The 18,782-nt window shown below is 36.7% G+C and overlaps 1 protein-coding gene across 1 annotated transcript in view; it reads right to left on the reverse strand.

Annotated features, from left to right (window-relative positions):
- Nucleotides 1-18,782, reverse strand: part of IL1RAPL1 (interleukin 1 receptor accessory protein-like 1) — a 1,809,453-nt gene that overhangs the window by 939,540 nt on the left and 851,131 nt on the right. The gene's annotated exons all lie outside the window — the stretch shown is intronic.

The following is an 18,782-nucleotide window of genomic DNA, read 5'->3' on the forward strand; positions in this document are numbered from 1 at the left end:
GAAGTTGTCAAGGACTTCATTCTTCTTGGATCAACTATCAACAGTCATGGAAGCAGCAGTCAAGAAACCAAATGACGTCTTGCATTAGGCAAATCTGCGGCACAAGACATTTTTAAAGTGTTCAGAAGCAAAGGTGTCAGCTTGAGGACTAAGGTGCTCCTGACCCAAGCCATGGTATTTTCAATAACCTCATATGCATGCGAAAGCTGGACAGTGAATAAGGAAGAATGCTGTTGTTGTTGTTTTTGTTATGTACATTGGAGTCAGTCTGACTCATAGCGATCCTACAAAGGATATCCCAGACTGTAAATCATAGCACAAAGAAAATCATTCCTTGGAAAATTGCATGAGAAATTGGGGTTTCAAGGAGAATAGTGCTAGAAAGATTATTGTAGTTTTTGTTGTTATGTGCTGGGGAGTTGGTTCTGACCCACAGGAACTTTGTATAGGGTTTCCAAGGAGCAACAGGTGGGTTTGAACCACCAACCTTTCAGTTCAAATTGACCTTGCTGTCCAGTGAATTATCCTGCATAGCCACATTAGGTCTCCTCAAAAAAGATTAGGACCACTGATATGAAATCAGATTTCTCTGACTCAAAATTGCATACCCTCAACTACAAACCTGTGACCTCATTTTATTTTGATAAAATGCAGACCATTGTATAATATCTTCTTCTTTTCCTTTCATTAATTTCAGATTTTTAAAAACAATGTTAATAATGATGACATTCAAATGCCATTTACTAGAATACTGTTACCCAAATAGTTAAAAATAGAAGACAAATGATCTCACCAATATTTCTATTGATGGGACTGGCTGTTTGGTACTGTTTAAACACAGCAGTTTTGTAGTTGTTAGGTACCATCGAGTCAGTGCCAACTCATAGCGACCCTATGCCCAACAGAACAAAACACTGCCTGATCCTGAGGAAACCTCACTGGATATTACTGTTTTTTTTTTGTTTTGTTTTGTTTTTTTTGCTTTTGTCTTGAATTCTGATTTCATAGAACAACTAAGAAAAATAAAATTCGACACACTGAATATTCTATAACTACTATCATGAGGTTTAATTTTGTTTATAAAATACTTTAAAAATGTACTTGTATTAAGTTTTAATAACAGCTTACTCGAAACCAAGAACTTCACCTCAGTACTTTTTAATCATTGTTTTAGTGGGCCTCTTCATTAAAATTCCTTTAACAGGAAATGAAACAAGCAAAATGACCCAGGATAGCATATGCAGGTTATATTGCCTAAGAAGTCATCACCTCAATTTACTGTTTAACACCCATAGCAATATAGGCAATGTTAAGTGTTTGGCTATATTTTTATGCATAGACTCACATGAGAATTTCCAATAGCAATACAATTCAGAAATGTGATTTCATTCAATCAAAATTGCATTCAAAATTATGATTTCTCTCATATTATCATTATTTTACATTTCTGTCAAATTTATTTCTTTAAGCTAAGGAGAATTGCATTTTACACTTTCAAATTCTCTTTTAAAATCCAGGCCAAAATAAATATATGTTGATGCTAACTGCTGTCTAGTCGGTTCCTACGCATAGTGAACGCCTATAAGGTTTCTGAGGAGAGGCTGGTGGGTTTGAACTGCTGACCTTGTGGTTCAAAACAATGTAGCATTCCACTGTTTATCCTACAGTGCTACACCAGGGTTCCAAAATGAGTATACAGAAATATCCAAAAGGAGCTCTGGTAGCATAGTGGTCACTAGTTGAGCTGTTAATCTCAAGGTCAGCAGTTTGAAACTAGCAGTGGTTCTGTGGGAGAAAGATGAGGCTTTCTGCACCTGTCAAGATTTACGGCCTCATAAACCCTGTACAGGGTCGCTATGAGTCAGAATCAACTTTATGGCATATAACTACCACCACCATCAAATGTAAAATTGGCACCTAATTTATAATAGCATTGCTTTAAAGAAACGTAATCTGAATTTTATAATCTATTAAATATTTTATAATGTTTCTGTTCTAAATTTGAAGACGAAAGTGATCAAAAAAAATCTTTATGCACACTTTATACTAAAACAGATTTATTTTTCACTCAGAATGAAAGTTTCTTGATTATTCAATGTAGAAACAGAAGAAATCATTTTTAAAAATGAGCGCAGAAAGCATGGTGACTTTCTGGAAAACGAAACTTCAAAGAGAATTCACTATTACAAGGTGGATTTGAGCAGTCCTTTTTGTTAGAAATAGAAAAGGCTTACACCATAAACCCCTTGAAGAGTTGCCAAATTAGGGTCAGAGAAGTCTGAGGCTAGAGCTGATAGGCAAGGAAATCCAATTTGAGTCTGACAAAGAGAAGCTGAGTTTCTGATATGGGTAAACTTTATGAGGTGGCACATGGGGGAGGGGAGAAGCCAACGATTTTATATTAGTCATCAGTCCACTGCCAATGGAGTTATGGGGGCATGTCAATCCTTGGGTTGCATGCCTGCATTTATTAAGTCCCATCGAAAAAGCTGTAAGACAGCATTTGTACCATGACCAGCAGACTCGGTTTAATAAAAATATCCCATTTGCAAACCTGACAACTACTTATGCTCTATCATATAACAGGGAGAAAAACCCAAAGGGCACTTCTGGAATTGTGCCCACGTGTGTTTATTATTTCTTTTTTAATATAGCCTATAAATGCTAATAGCTTCTCTGTGGGGGAATGTTATTACAATTAGAGAACTTGATTGGAAACAGGGTGCATAGATTTAGGAACAACTTAATTTAAGAAAAAAAGCTACTGAGATTTTGTTACATGTTAGTACTTAAGTAAAATCTCTTAGTGAATCCTGACAAGTAAAAATCGAACAGGTGAGGGCCACAGTGGATTTCAGTCCAGGTGAGACAGCTGAGCAATGCTCTAAAAAGTGAATTAATATTTCAAGGACAGTACCAACAATAAAAATAACAAATCCAAGAGTCCTGGTGTGGCTCTGTAGGATATGCACTGGCTAGTAAACACAAGGTCAGTTCAAACCCATTGGCTTTTGCTCAGAAACCCTATACAGGTTGCTATGGAGGTATTTAACAACAACAACCCCAAACTAAACAAAACGAAACCCCCCTGCTCTCTGATACTATCCGATGAAGTTTAACTGTCCCAAGGCATTTGAAAGGTGGAAGAATACCACATCTTTCTCCCACGGAGAGGATGGTGGGCTCAAACCACTGATCTCTTGGTGAGCGTTGAAGCACTTTAACAACCGCACCACCAGGGTCATTTCCATGATATTACTGGGATTCTGCTGTGGCACTACACACTAGAATGTGAACCACAAGGTTGGCAGCATGTAACAACACTGCAATTTTAAACTACCACCTAGATGAACACATAGGTTAAGTTGTCGTTAAGTACCAGCCAGTTAGTTCTGACGCATAATGATCCTGCGAATGGTTCCCGAGGAGCAGCTGGTGAACTTGTTCCTCTGACTTTGGGGTTCAAACTGACCTAGCAGTCCAGAGCATTAGCCCACAGCTCCATACCAGCATTCCGAAACAAGAGGTAATATGGTCTTAATCCTTAGGGTCAAGTTCTAACATTATTTACTTTGATGTGAAACGTCATTCAAACTCCTTTTTTTTAAATTAAAAGCATTCCTTGCCTTTTTATTTATTTATTTATTTTTAATGCAAAAGCATAGCACAAAGAAACTCATTCCTTGGAAAATTGCATGCAAGTAAGTATACTGTCACTTTAAGTCATGTGTGCATATAATAATAATTTTTCTGTAAATTTGCTATTTTGCATAAAAAGGTATCATTGAAAAGTTGTATAGGAAACAAGAACTTCTAAAATTGACCTGCAATTGATGTGGGAAACCCCAGTTCATGGGCTGAGTTGAAATGGCACATATAATAAAAGCTTTCATAATTTCCATCAAAGGAATTTCTGTTCTGTTAAAACAGTCCAAGAATACAGTGCTTTCTGGAGGTATTTCTATCCTTCTTCATTCCCAGTAAGCATACCACTCTCAAAATAAATTCCCTGGGGATTAATTTGCCTTATAAAAATTACAGCCAGAAAAGTTATAACAACATGTTATCAAAAAATATACTATGAACTTCTCTAGTGAGTCAGCATTCTAGCAGTGAACACGTAACAGCAAAAATGAAAAAAAAAAAAAAAAGGGGGATTCTCTAAGGAATTGTGGGAGAAGTTTTGATGGGATTAAAACATGCTGCATGACATATGGTATATATATATATTTTAACACGGATAATAGGAGAAATAAATTGGATGAAGCATCTAAGCATTAATCCCCTAACTCCCACATCTCCTCCCATCCTTTGGGGATTTATCTCTTTCAGTTTGTCATGGTAATGTAAGCATAAAAGGATCTTTCCTACCTTCTGGAGTTCAACTTTAGAAAGGGAGATAAAATGTCACTATTGTTTATCTGCATCGTTTAAAAAGCTGTTATTCTACAGAACAGAGAGATGTAAATAGATAAAAGCAGTCACCTCAACCTACAGGTTGTTGAAAATGAAATCCATTTTACTTATCAGTGCTAATATCTTTTGATGTACTGAAAAAAGGTAGTATATTGGGGCTGACTTTGCACAAAAAAATGCTACTCGGGATACATCAGTGCTAACACTGTAAACAGATAAGTTATTAAAAGTTTCAGAAATATGCTTCCTTTCCTCTTCTAAACAGGGTTTTTATAAAAAAATAAACAAATGAGTCTTTCGGCGTCTTTATTTCAAAGTATTTCGTTGAGCTGTTTAGCTTTTATTTTTTATGTTGCAAACATGTAACAATATGCCTTTTCTGAATTCATTGCTCTCATATTTCATTCAACTAATAACTTATAGTAGCGGGAAGAGATAATGAAAAAGGAAAACATTCCCATATTGATCATAGTGAAGATAACACATTTAATAAACAAATATGTTTGTTGTTCAGAGCTGTCTAGTCGGTTCTGACTCATAGCAACCCTACATAGGGATTCCTAATAGCATCTGGTGGATTTGAACTACTGACCTTGCGGTTGGCAGTCCTGTGTTTATCCGATAGTATTATAAATGTATAGTCAAATCACATTACTTTTGGGTGTGTACACTGAAGTCGCTCAGACTCTCTATGGTTTCCTCAGTGTAAAACGTTGTTGTGTCTGTGATACATATCACCACAACCTTTTCCTCTTTAGTCTCTCTGCAATTCCTTTCTGGTGTGGCGCTGTAGGATCAGCACTAGACTTTGAACCACAAGGTCGGAAGTTCGAGCCTAGCAGCTGCTCCTCAGAAACCCTATACAGGATCACTATGAGTAAGAACTGATTAGACAGCATTTAAGACTTTTATTGACATACTAAACCTGGGCAATCTGAAAAATTCTTAAAAGTGTCTCACTTTGTTGCCTTCTTTCTGTCCCACTGTATCCTTTAAATTTTGTGATCTATGGATTACTATGAATAATATTCCTAATTGTAGAACCAGATTCATAACTGGGCTACAGGCAGCCTTGTAACTATAAATGCCACAATACTTCCCCCCTCAGCTTTAACAAAGGACAAACTTGGCTCAAACTGCACTGATTATGGTTGCAAGTGAAAGGAAATCCTTGACAAGGTCAATCTTTTCTCTTTTTACCCTGCTGTTTGTAAAAATTTATGTTTCAGTTATATAGGGGCATTATCCATATTGAAGGCTGTAGTCTTTGGTCTTCATCAGTAAGTACTTCAAGTACACTTACTTTCAGCAAGCAAGCTTATATTCTCTGCATATTGCGAGTTGTTAAGGAGCCTGTCTTCAATTCTGATGCAGCATTCTTCTTCATACAGTTCAGGTTTTCAGCTTATTTACTCAGCATACAGATAGAATAAGTATCTGCAACCTTGATACACAGCTTTTCATCTTTTTTTTTTTATGTTTTATTGTGAATGATGTGATACTTTTCATGGGAGAACATTAGCTTTACATTCATCCTATCATATATCATTTCATTCCCATGGTTACAATCCCCTGCATGCATCATCAACCAACCAAAGAGTATACCATGGCCAATGGTCATCAGCACACAGCCCCTCTCCTCCTCTGGGTCTAACGTCCCCAGCAGCTCCATCTCTGGTATAACTGTTTCTCTGGGTAGGGTTCCGCTCTCCGCTCTTCTCCCTTGATGGTCCCAGGGAACCCCACTCCTAGACTGCAAAACCAATCACTCGCCTCCATGTGCTACAAAACGTCTACCTTTATATTTCCAACCCTCGCAATCAGTCCTGATAACAATTATTCACTACTGTATCACAAGAGACCTATCCTCATCCTCTTTCATCAGCCCCACCCAGACAGATTGGATAGTATGCAGTGAAGATTCTACCTTCCTCTATGCCTTCTGGATCTAGGCTCCCTCTTGAAAGCTTGTAAACCAGTCACTTCTTGCCTTTGTAGCTCTCCCCCCCCCCCCATTTTGGTAGCCAATGTCAAAGTTGTTCATCCCTGTCTACGATACACAGCTTTTCTGATTCTAAACAACTTGCTGTCTTTGAATGACTGCCTCTTGGTTTATGTACAGGCTCCACATAAACCCAATTAAGTGTTCTGAAATTCCCATTCTTCTCAATGTTATCCATAATTTGTTATGATCAAAAGTGGAATGTCTCAGCATACACACTAAAGCACAGGTAAATATCTTTCTGATATTCTCTGACTTCAGCCAAGATGCATCTGATATCAACAATGATATCCCTTATTCCAACTCAATTTCAGAATCCTGTTCGCTGTCAATGTTCTACTGCAATTTTCTAATGTCTTTGATAATATTTTACTTGCATGTAATATTAATCTATTTTCCAGTAATTTTGGTAATTGTATGACCACCTGTCTTTGGAATGGGTCCAGACAGCTGACTTCCACATTTCTTGGCATAGATGAGAGAGTGCTTCCCGTGATGCCTCCCTTTTTTGAATCACCTTGATTGTTATTCCATCAGTTGCTGGAGCCTTGCATTTAGCCAATGCCTTTAGTGAAGTTTGGACTTTTTCTTTCATCATATGCCACTGCTTGAAATGGTTGAATACCAAGCAATTCTTTTTGGTATGATGATACTATACCCTCGATCTACTTTTCATGTTTCCTGTGTTCTTCAATGGAAACCTACAATAATGAAATTTGAAGTTTGAATTTTGTCTTTTGCTCTTTCAGCTTGAGAAATGCCAAGCATAGTATTCACATTTTGTTTTTTAACACCAAGTCTTTGCACATTTCATTATAATAGTTTTGTTTACTGAATATTTCCTTTAACATCTGTTCAGCTCTTTATTTCATAATTTTTCCATTCACTTTTGCTATTTTACATTTAAGAGCAAATTTAGAATCTCTTCTGATATCCATTGTTTATCTCATTTTCTTTCCTGTATTTTATATATATATATATATATATATATATATCTTTTTACTTCCTTCATGTATTATGTCCTGTGGCAACTCATCTCTACTTCTACACTGGTGTTCATTGCAGGAAATCTAATTTTGCACTTCTTTCATGGGCTTGAATTAAGTCTTTTCAGCTTCAACTTTAACATGCAAAACAGCAATTAATGGTCTGTTCTGCAGTTGGCTCCTGGCCTTTTCCTGACTGATGATATTGAACTCCTGCATTATCTATTTTGAAAGATGGGGTAGATAGAAGTCCTACATCTACATAATTACCATCTATGTTACTGAAAGAAAAAAAACTGGTGGTGGTGGTGGTTATGTGCAGAGTTGGTTCCGACTCATAGTGACCCTGTACAGGTTATCCAAGGCTGTAAATCTTAATGGGAGCAGAAAGCCTCATCTTTCTCCAGTGGAACAGCTGGTAGTTTTGAACTGCTGACCTTGAGGTTAGCAGTCCAATTTGCAATCACTATGCTACCAGAGTTCATGAAAGACAAAAGTATTTATAACAAATGAGTCGTTAGTTTTACAATATTCGATCATGCGATTTTTAGCATTTTTTCTATCAGCAACCACTGATCCCTCTTTGTTTTCAACTTTAACATTCCAATTACCAGTAACTGTCAATGAATCTTGATTACATATTTGATCAGATTCAGACTACAGAAGTTGTTAAATATTTTATATTTCTTCAACTTTGGCAGTAGTGTTCGGTAAGTAAATTTGAATAGTAGTTGCATAAACTGGTCTATTGTGTTATTGTTGTTGATGTCAAATGCCATCAAGTCGATTTTGACCCATAGCGACCCAGTATAGGGTTTCCAAGGAGCAGCTGGTGAGCTTGAACCACTGGCCTTGCAGTTCAAATGGCTTTGCAGTCTGGCGCATTAACCCACAGCGCCACACTAGGGTCTTTTGTGTAGCCACATGTATATTAAGGTATTGTTGTTATTGTTGTTAAGTGCTATCAAGTCAACTCTGACCCATAGCGACCCTGTATCGGGTTTCAAAGTAGCACCTGCTGACCTTGCAATTCAAACGACTTTGCAGTCTGGCACATTAACCCACAGCACCACATCAGGACTCTGATGGCATACTACTTAAGGAAAGGTCATGAAATGTTAATTTTGGCAATGAGGATGATGCCATTCCTTTTCAATTTTTCACTTCTGGTGTATGATCATATGATTGTCAAATTCAAACTAAACAATATGAGCCCATTTTAGCTCATCAACTCCTAGCTAGAGCTACCTAGCCCGTAGATGGGAAGAGATCTATATTTATGCCAATCCCTAAGAGACATAATCCAATAGAATATGGAACTCATCAAACAATGTAAGTGATATTAGTTGCAAGTAAAATTTTCACGAAGATAATTCTAAAACACTTGTAGCAGTGCATCAACAGAGAGCTTACAGATTATCAAGAAGGATATTATTTCTGTCATCTGATGACTTTTGCCTAAAAGCAGAGAATACTGGTGAATATTTAAAATAAAACAAAAGTAAAAATGTTTACTTTTGTTTTATTCACTATGCAAAGACATTCGGCTCTGTAGATAATGACAAAGTCTGGCTATAATGTTTTTAAGCATAGTTATTCCAGAAAATGCTACTTATGGACGTGCACACAGACTGAGGCCGCCATTCTAACAGAGCAAGAGGATAGACAATGGTTTAGAGTCAGGAAAGGTATGGGCCAGGGTTGTATCTTTTCACCATACATATTCAATCTCTGTATTTAGCAAAAACCCAAGAAGTGGATTATATGAAGAAGAATGTGGCATCAGGATTGGAGGAAGACTCCTAACTTGCAATATGGAGAGGACACAACCTTGCACTATATTGAATAGGACTTAAAACACAACTATCAACACTCGAGGAAGAAGCAGTCAAGAAATCAAACGACACATTGCATTAGGTAAATCTGCTGCACAAGACCTTTTTAAAATGTTGAAGAGCCAAGATGTCAGCTTGAGGACTAAGGTACGTCTGATCCAAGCCATGGTATTTTCAATGACCTCATATGCTTGCGAAAGCTGGACAGTGAATAAGGAAGACAGTAGAAGAATTGATGCTTTTGAGCTATAGTGTTGGAGGAGAATATTTAAAGTACCATGGGCTGCCAAAAGAACCAATAGATCTATGTTGGAAGAAGTGCAGCCAGAGTGCTCCTTGGAGGACAAGATGGCCAAACTTCGTCTCTCATACTTCAGACATATTGTCTGGAGGGACCAGTCACTGGAGAAGGACATCATGTTTGATAAGGTGGAGGGTCAGAGAAAAAGAGGAAGACCCTCAACGAGATGGATTCGCCATGTGACAGCATGGATGGACTCAAGTGTGACAACACTAGTGAGGTTGGCCCAGGATTGGGCAGTGTTTCATTCTGCTGTAGATGTAGATGTAGGTGTAGATACCACCTTATGGCACCTAACAACAACAACAAAACACTTACTGATGACAAATCAAAGACTACGACCTTCAGTATGGATTGCATCTCAGAGTAAAGAAAATAAATATCTTCACAACTGGACTAATAAATAACATCATGATAATGGAGGAAAAATTTGATGTTGTCAAAGACTTCATTTTTTACACAATCAACATTCATTGAAGTAGCAGTCAGGAAATTAACAACATATTGCATTAAGAAAATTTGCTGCAAAAAAAGAACTCTAAATTCTTCAAGAGTAAAGATGTCAGTTGGAGGACTCAAGGAAACATGACACAATGCATTTTATTTTCAGTCACCTCATATGCATGTGCAATTTAAATAATGAATAAGGAAGCCCAAAGAAGAAACGAGACCTCTAAATTAAGGATTTTAGAAATAATATTAAAACTATCATCAACTACCAGAGAACAAATAAATCTGTCTTGGAAAAAGTACAACCAGAATGCACCTTAGAAATGAGAATGATAAGAATTCTTCTCTTGTACTTTGGACATTTTCTCAGGAATGGCAAGTCCATAGAGAAGGACATCATGCTGGTAAATTTGAGGGTAAGCGGAAAAAGAGGAAGACCCATAAAATGATGGACTGATACATTGGTAACAAGAACATACTTAAATGTAGCAAAAATTGTGAGATGGCTCAGTATTAGGCAGTGTTTCATTCTGTTGTGCAGAGTCTCTCTATTGAGTGTGAAGTGATTTAAGTGTACCAAAGATCAATGACAACAATGGTTAGGATATAGAGCTCCAAAAATTCCATTTCATTTTTGAGGACTTCCAGTTTTCCATGCTTCAATATTCACACATTTCACTGATTGTTAATGGATTTTTGCAGCTGAACCTTATTTTGAATCATAGTATGCAAACAAAAGAAGGTCTTAAACATCACTCCAATTCACATTATTAAAATCGACTCTACTTGGAAGAGGAAACTCTTTCCCAGTTCTACTTTGAGCCACACAATCTTTCCACTGTTATTCATGATGTTTTTTTCTGACAACGGTTGTTTTTTTTTGTTTTGGTTTTTTTTTAAAGAAGTGATTTCCTGATCTGTCTTCCTAGTCTGTCTTAATCTGTAAATTCTGCTGAAACCTGTCCAACGTGGGCGTCTCTGCTGGTATTTGAAATTCTGGAGGCATAGATTTCAGTATTGCAGCAAAGCAAAGCAAAGCAACCATAGCATGACAATATGACAGACAAGTGGTGGATTATTCTCCATTGTTGTTTTAAATTAGTTCCGACTTAAAGGAACCTTACGCACAACAGAAGGAAACACTGCCTGGTCCTTTGCCAACCTCACAGGCGTTGTTATGCTTGAGACCATTGCTGCTATCTCACTGGGGGTCGCCCACTTTTTCATTGACTCTCCACTTTACCAAGCAGATACTGGCTGCTCCTGATAATATGGTCAAAGTATGAAAGATGAAGTCTGGCCATCCGGGCTTCTAAGGAGCATTCTGGATATTGTTCTTCAATCAGATTAATTTGTTCTCTGGCAGCCCATGGAACTTTTAATATTCTTCTAACACCATAATTCAAATGCATCAATTCATCTACAGTCTTCTTTATTCATTGTCCAACTTTCACATGAATAGCATGGCTTGGGTCAGGTGCACTTAAATTCTGAAACTGACATCTTTGTTGTTGAACACTTTAAAGAGGTCTTGTGCAACAGATTTGATTGCTTGACTGCTGCTTCCATGAGTGTTGATAGTGGATTCAAGCAAAACGAAGTCTTTGACGACTTCAGTCTATTCTCTATTTATCATGATGTTTTTTATTGGTCCAGTGGTGAGGATTTTTGTTGTCTCATCATTGAGGTGCAACCCATACCAAAGGCTGTGATCTTTGATATTTAATAGCAAGTAGTATACGTTCTTTTCGTTTCCAGCAAGGGGAAATAAAAAAAAAAATGAAATGCAACAAAGTCAAACAGGTGAACAGACACTTGATCAAGAAATGCATTCATCTTGTTACAAACAATTCCTTCTTTCAGGCTTTTCCTGCAGATACCAAATTTTAGCTGAAAATTTCCATAGCATCTTTTCTGGCTTCACAGCAGCATAATCTCTTGACTCCTGTCGCTGTCAACTTGCCAACATCAATTTTACATTCATTCCAAGGTGACATTGGAATAATTCATCTGTATATGATTATTTTGCTTCCATTCAAGTTTTTTGACTTTTTCCCCAGTCTCATCAGACTACTAGTTCACCATATGAATGAATACACCTTGAATTGAAATATTTCTTTATTCCATGAATATCATCTTACAACGTTCCAATAGTTTAAAAACATTTAAAATTGTTGCTTCTCTCTTCTCTAGTCTCCTCTCCCCTCTGCTCATCCTTTTTCAGCTCTCCAATTCCCTTCTTATTCTCTCTTGCTCTCTCACACACAGACATACTTGAAACATTCACAGAAATATTGTTACATGTATACAGAAGAATATACTCCATTTTGCAACATGCGTGATAATTGTTTCATACAATATGCCACTGGATAAGAATATCATACCCATAAATATATATCATAAACATAAACTGTGAGATGAAAAGATTGAATATCAAATGGTGGTGGTGGTGGTGGTAATGTGCTGTAGAGTCAGTTCGAACTCAGAGTGACGCAGCATAGGGTTTCCAAGGCTGTACATCTTTATGAGAGCAGAAAGCTTCATCTTTCTCCCACAGAATGGCTGGTTGTTTAGAACTGCTGACCTTGAGCTCAGCAGCTGGACTTCTAACTACTATGTTACTAGAACTCCTTAATAATGGTGGTAATTGGCTGTATCTCCTCCTTATTGAATAAGAGAGCAAATGTATCCTATACTGCAGTTAAGTGCCGTTGAGTTGCTTCCAACTCATAGCAACCCTCTCTATGGTTTCTGAAGAACAACTAGTGGGTTTGAACCACCAACCTTGCGGTTTAAACAGACCTTATGGTCCAGTGCATTATCCTTCAGCACCACACCAGGACTCCAATATTAGAAGTTCTTATTTTTAAGATTCATTGTAAAGTGTTGGTTTCTTCTGTTGAATTTCTCTTCCTATAGCACAACTTTTCTCATGGTAAACTCTGAATAAACATTCATGAACAGAGCACCTCTCTCTATCCTTTAATATCTGATTATATTTTCTTGCTGCAGATAAGATTTTCTCAACCTTTCTACCTTTTAAATTGACCACTAGTTATAAACCCAACTGCTTTATGTCTAAATTATTTCTGAATGTGAATCATAGTAGGTTCTTTGATGCTTTAGAATCAGTACTGGACTATGTCCACCAGGGCAGCAGTTCAAACCCACCAGATGTTCCTCGGAAACCTTATACAAGATCACTGTGAGTCACAGTCAACTCGAGAGATGGTCCTTAATAACAACACCACCAACAAGCATTTCATTATTATTCACTTAAATCAGGGGTGGGGGGCAGGGGGGAAACATCAAGCATGAGGGTTGTAAAAAGCCCGCAAATTCTTTTGGCCTGACAACCACTTAGTGAGACACAAATTTTGATAAATATCGGAGCTTTTTTCATAGCAACATGAATTTATATTAAGTGAATCATTAGGAGAATGTGAATTTAGATGGCTAAGCAAGGAACATCCATTAATGGATAGACAGGACACATATGAGGACATGACAAGACAGACATATATGATTTTGTCAGTGGCCCGAGGCTTGTCTGGGCGTTGTGTTGACACAGAGGACAGTCACTGCCAGCCAGGATGGGTGTGAATATGTTGGAAAAGTGTTAACACACTGTGAAGAAACTATAGCAATCAGGTGATCATGAGAAAAGATGGCATTACATCATTCCTGGTGACACTGAAGACCTTGTCCCTAATGACCAACAATGATAGTCTCCATTTTTTTGTTGACACAGACACTAACTCCAGTACAATCTTTAACCAAACGTCCATGATCAACGATCCTCACAAAAATTAATCTCTGATGAACAGTTAGGAAACTACAGTAAACAGAAGACACCTCAAGATGTGAATGATGAATATATTCCAAATTCAAGATGCAGGATTAGAACAGTGATCAAAGCAAGATACTTTCACTCTCACATTGGTTAGATATTAAAATGTAAATGGTGTGGCATCCTACAAATGGTGACTACAAGGAAAAGTTAATGCAGAGTGTCGATCTTTCCAAGAGTAATGGACAAATGATTATTTTTTGTTAAAGTCAAAGGCAAACCTGTTTGCCCCATTTGTGGTGATGCTTTAGCAATAATAAAAACAAAACAAAAAAAAGCTGATCTTGAGTGCCATTACAATTCAAAACATGTTAACTCAATGAATTGGGAGGAGAAATGGGTCTGGATAAAAATCAATGCTTTTCAGCGGAACCTGGGATCACAACAAGACTCTTACACTACCCATCGCAACAGAGACGTTATTCAGAGGAGTTGTATAGTGAGCAATCTAATCGCAAAGAAGCTGAGGCCTCATGTAGAAGGAAAGTTTGTGAAGAGTGCATAGTGGCTGCTGCAGAGTTGTAAGCACCAGATAAAGTAAAATGTTTCAGAATGTTAGTTTGTCTCGGAGAACCATCTCAGATCTCCCTGGACATCCAGAGATTCATATTTATGCTGTTTGTTAGGACCATACCATTGATTTCCAATTCAGAGACAGACCCATGTGACAGAGTACAACTGCCCCACTGGGTTCTCCTTACAGGAAGAGATTGCCAGGTGTTTCTCTTGTGCCGTAAAAGGAAGGTTTCAACAACCAACATTTCAGTTAACGAAGAAGCAGTTTCATTTTGCACTACCAGGATATTCATTCCTAATAAAGGCCCTTGTTTATCTCTTCTGGATTTTCTAATCACTGCTCTTCTAGGATCCTGACAAGACCTACCTATTTATATTCAATATGAAGTGATACAGTTCGCATAGCAGCTCGACCAAATACTTTCATCAGTTAAAACCTTAGACTCCAAAGATTTTGAATACTGTTATATTAAGTATTGTAAAATTGATTCTGACTTAAAGTGACTCTGTGTAAGGTTTCCAAGGAGCACCTGGAGGTTTTGAACTGCCATCCTTACGATTAGCAGTCCAGTGCTTATCTGACAGTGACACATGAAGACTTTGAGTATTGGGATCCAATTAATCCTCTTACTTTACTCAGTTTCCTCTTTATTGAAATGGAGATAATGTTGAAACCCAACTCATATGGTTGTTGTGCTGATCGGGTGAGCATTTTATATAAAATGCTTGGCTTGGTTCCAGACCCACAGAAAGCACTACATAATAGAGCTATTATTGTCACTGTCATTGTTCATAAAATGTTCCCATAGACTGCTTATTTTTGATCACCATACCCTTATATTCTTTTACTTTAATCTGTCGTTGCCTTCAATTATCAGACTTAATTCTTTACATCCATTATGTTTCTTTTATTATTGTATTATTTTGTGGTTGTTTTTAAGTGCCTTAGTGTTAGTTCATTTCATAACAACCTGTATAAGGTTTCCTATGAGCTACTGATGGGTTTGAACCACCAGTGTTTCAGATAGCAGTCCAGTGCATATCTTTCAGCACTCCAATAGGAATCCTTTATAAACATTGGTGGTGGTGATTGTGTGCTGTGGAGTAGGCTAAAAGACTCACTGGGACCTGGTTTCCAGGGCTGAAAATCTCAATGGGATCAGAATATTAAGTAACTAATAATTGTCTTAGACTCCTGGTGTGGTGCTGTAAGATCATTACTGGACTGCAATCCACAAAGACGACAGTTGAAATCCAACCAGCTGTTCCTTGGAAATCTATACAGGGTCACTATGAGTCAGAACTGATTCCACGGTATACAACCACCAATAATTGTCTTAGACATACTAGTTCATTTTCTTATTGTTTTGCAGAAAGGTAAGTTATCTTGTTGTTAAGTGCAAGTAAGTCAATTCTGATTCAAAACTACCTGGTATAGGCTTCTGAGGCTGTAAATCATTTCTGGAGCAGAAAGCTTCCTCTTTCTCCTACAGAGGTGTGGTGGTCTTGAACTGCCAAACATTCAGTTAGCAGTCCAGTCACTTATCTTTGGATGTATAATGATGGACATTGTTTTATTTTAATGAAGTCATAATTTTAGTAGTAAGAACCATAGCTTGTCTTTGGTGCTCACAGTATATTTTAACTTGAAATGTTACAGCACATGAAACTATTTACCAGATTGATAGGAAACTGTATTAATCCCCATATAAGAGTTTGTAAAATGACTTATAAAACAGGCAGCCAATATAAAGAGATCATCGATACACTAAGTGAAACAAGTTTCATTCTGGTACATGAAAAATTTCATATGTGTTTTTTGTTTTAAAAAAAAAAAGGGATTTTTTCACTTGAATCTTGGGATTGAAATAAAAATATACCCATGTGTAAGGAAAGACATGAAAATTTCAATATGGCATGGACACTTTGAAAATGCCAAAAGATTTTATCATCTACAATATTGTATTTATCTAAAAAGAATGATATAGTGTCAAAAGTGTGGAATTTCATTAGTCAATACTGAAGAACTGAAAGAAATAAAAAATAAATACAAAGAATGAAAAAGATATGTTTGGTGAACTGAGAAGTAAAATGAGATCAAGAATTTCAAAATACAATGTATAAACCATACACATTAATATGGATGTGACTCTTGGTGTGATGGTCTAAAATTAGCATTTGACAGCAAACGCCAATTTTGGCAGTTCAAACACACTTGCTGCTCATCCGAAACATTATAATAGATTGTTATGAGTCAGAACCGTCACAACAGAGGACACAACGAACAACAACATTTATATATTTATCTTTACAACTTAACACATTTGGATTTGATTTCTATTAATTATTTTTCTGTACTTACTATTTTAATATATTAGTTTATTTAAAAAGATGTATAAAATTTTAGTTCCCTTTATGCACTAATTACTTGGAAACTCAGAGAAAAACCTGATGCTCAACTATAGAAACCAAATTAGCTCTCTTGTACAATATTTTTGCTTTCATCTGTTCTCTATAGCTTTCATTTTCAATTTTAGCCATAATATGGTATGTTGTTGTTAAGTGCCATCAAGTCAGTTCTGACTTATAGTGAACCTGAATACAGTTTCCGAGGAGGGATTCCTGGGATTGAACCGCTGACTCTTAATAAACCTCAGTCATCTCATCTTCTACCATTTTCCCACATCTTACTCCTCGATGCTCTTTAAACACAGAAATACATGACTTCACCCAACACCTAAGGACCTTCTCATTTTCTGTGTACTGACTATAAATCTCTTTACCTCTCACTTTCTTTAGATATTCTCAGAAGTCAGCTTATCATAACAATCACCTCTTGATCATAAAAATTTTAAGTACAGATATTTACATGTTATGTACATATATGAAAATGATATTGTTGCTGTTGTTAAGTGCCTTCAAGATGGTTCTTACACAAAACAACCCTGTAGAGGGTTTCCAAGGAAAGGTTGGTGGATTTGAACAGCCAACCTTGCAGCTAGGGGGCCTAGTGGTTATCCTACAGCACCATCCCAGGACTCCAGGAAATAGAGAGAATATATATTTATTATATAACATAATTATACTTGCCTTCCCACATGCACATCTTGCAATGTACTTTTTTTCCATATCTGTATTACTATCAGAAATGTAAGTGTAATTAGAGTTAGGACTCTCTTTTATATTAATTTGTTTTGCTCTATTCTACAGCAGTGTCTAGAACAGCGTGTAAAATAAAGGAAGCATTCACTAAATGTCTGCTGAATACAACAGTAACTAAATGGATAAATAAAAGATACAACACCTAGAAAAATGCATTATTTATAATGATTCCTGATTTTAGGAAGAAAATTATGTGATCTCAAAAAGAGTCAATCTTCTTGGTGTTTTGACTTTCAAGATATAAATTAAATCAACCTTATTGCAAGCAGAGATTATAAAATTCAATTGAATATTATCTCTGCCTTATTTCAACCTAATTCTAAGTCCTTCCCAATATTCTTTCCTAAACTTGCAATCATTTTAGAAAACAAATGATCCAAAAGAAATGTTTCCTCACAAAGAATTATCATGGTTACTAGAAAAAAGAATGCATTCCTTACAAGTGAGATGGGATCCAGGTGGCTAAAATAAAGTCAAATGCCAGGTAAAATGGAGTGAATCACATTAAAAGGCTTGTTTTGTCTGTTGAGGGATTTTGGAGCTCTAAGATTCCTTAATAACATTATCTGTTATAGGAGATTAGGCAAGCAAGAGCCAATTACATTGCTGGGCAACAGCCAACACACCATTGCCTATACAAATAAGAGTATACTTGAAAGTATCAGAGAAAGCCTCTGGTCTTATCTCAATGCCTTCCCTTATCCTTGTGGAAAGCTTTTTTTTTTACAGATACAATGAAGAGAAATAGAATATAATACCTTAGACATCAAGCAACAAAAGGAATAAGAGAGCAACACTTAAGAGACCTGAATGGAAGAGGAAATGGCCTCTGGTGGTTTTTGAAGAGAAACCATTCTCCATTTTGAGCTCCAAATGCTTAAAGGAAATAAGCTACCTCAAAAGAATAGCATTCGCAGTGTACAGTAAATTTGCCCTCTGAAATCTTGTCTACAAGCCATAGTTTAATGGAAACAGGTTTGTTTTTTATTATTATTATTTCTCCGCACATTGGAAAGATTAGGTAATACTCATCATAATTTAACTCAAAGGTTCATTTACCTTGGACATCATCAGAACGCTTATCAAATATCTTTAATTATTTAGCTCAACCTTTGTTGTTGTCTTGTTCCTATTTCTCAGTTGTGGTTTTCATTCTCACTCATACTCTTTTTTTTTTTTTTTCTTAAGCGGTACTATAAAAGTAAATGGCAAGTGTGTTAATGAAATAAAGTCCAATGAAAGAGAAGAATGTGGTATTTCCAGT

This window comes from Chrysochloris asiatica, unplaced genomic scaffold, assembly GCF_000296735.1.
Source record: "Chrysochloris asiatica unplaced genomic scaffold, ChrAsi1.0 scaffold00018, whole genome shotgun sequence".
NCBI lineage: Eukaryota > Metazoa > Chordata > Mammalia > Afrosoricida > Chrysochloridae > Chrysochloris > Chrysochloris asiatica.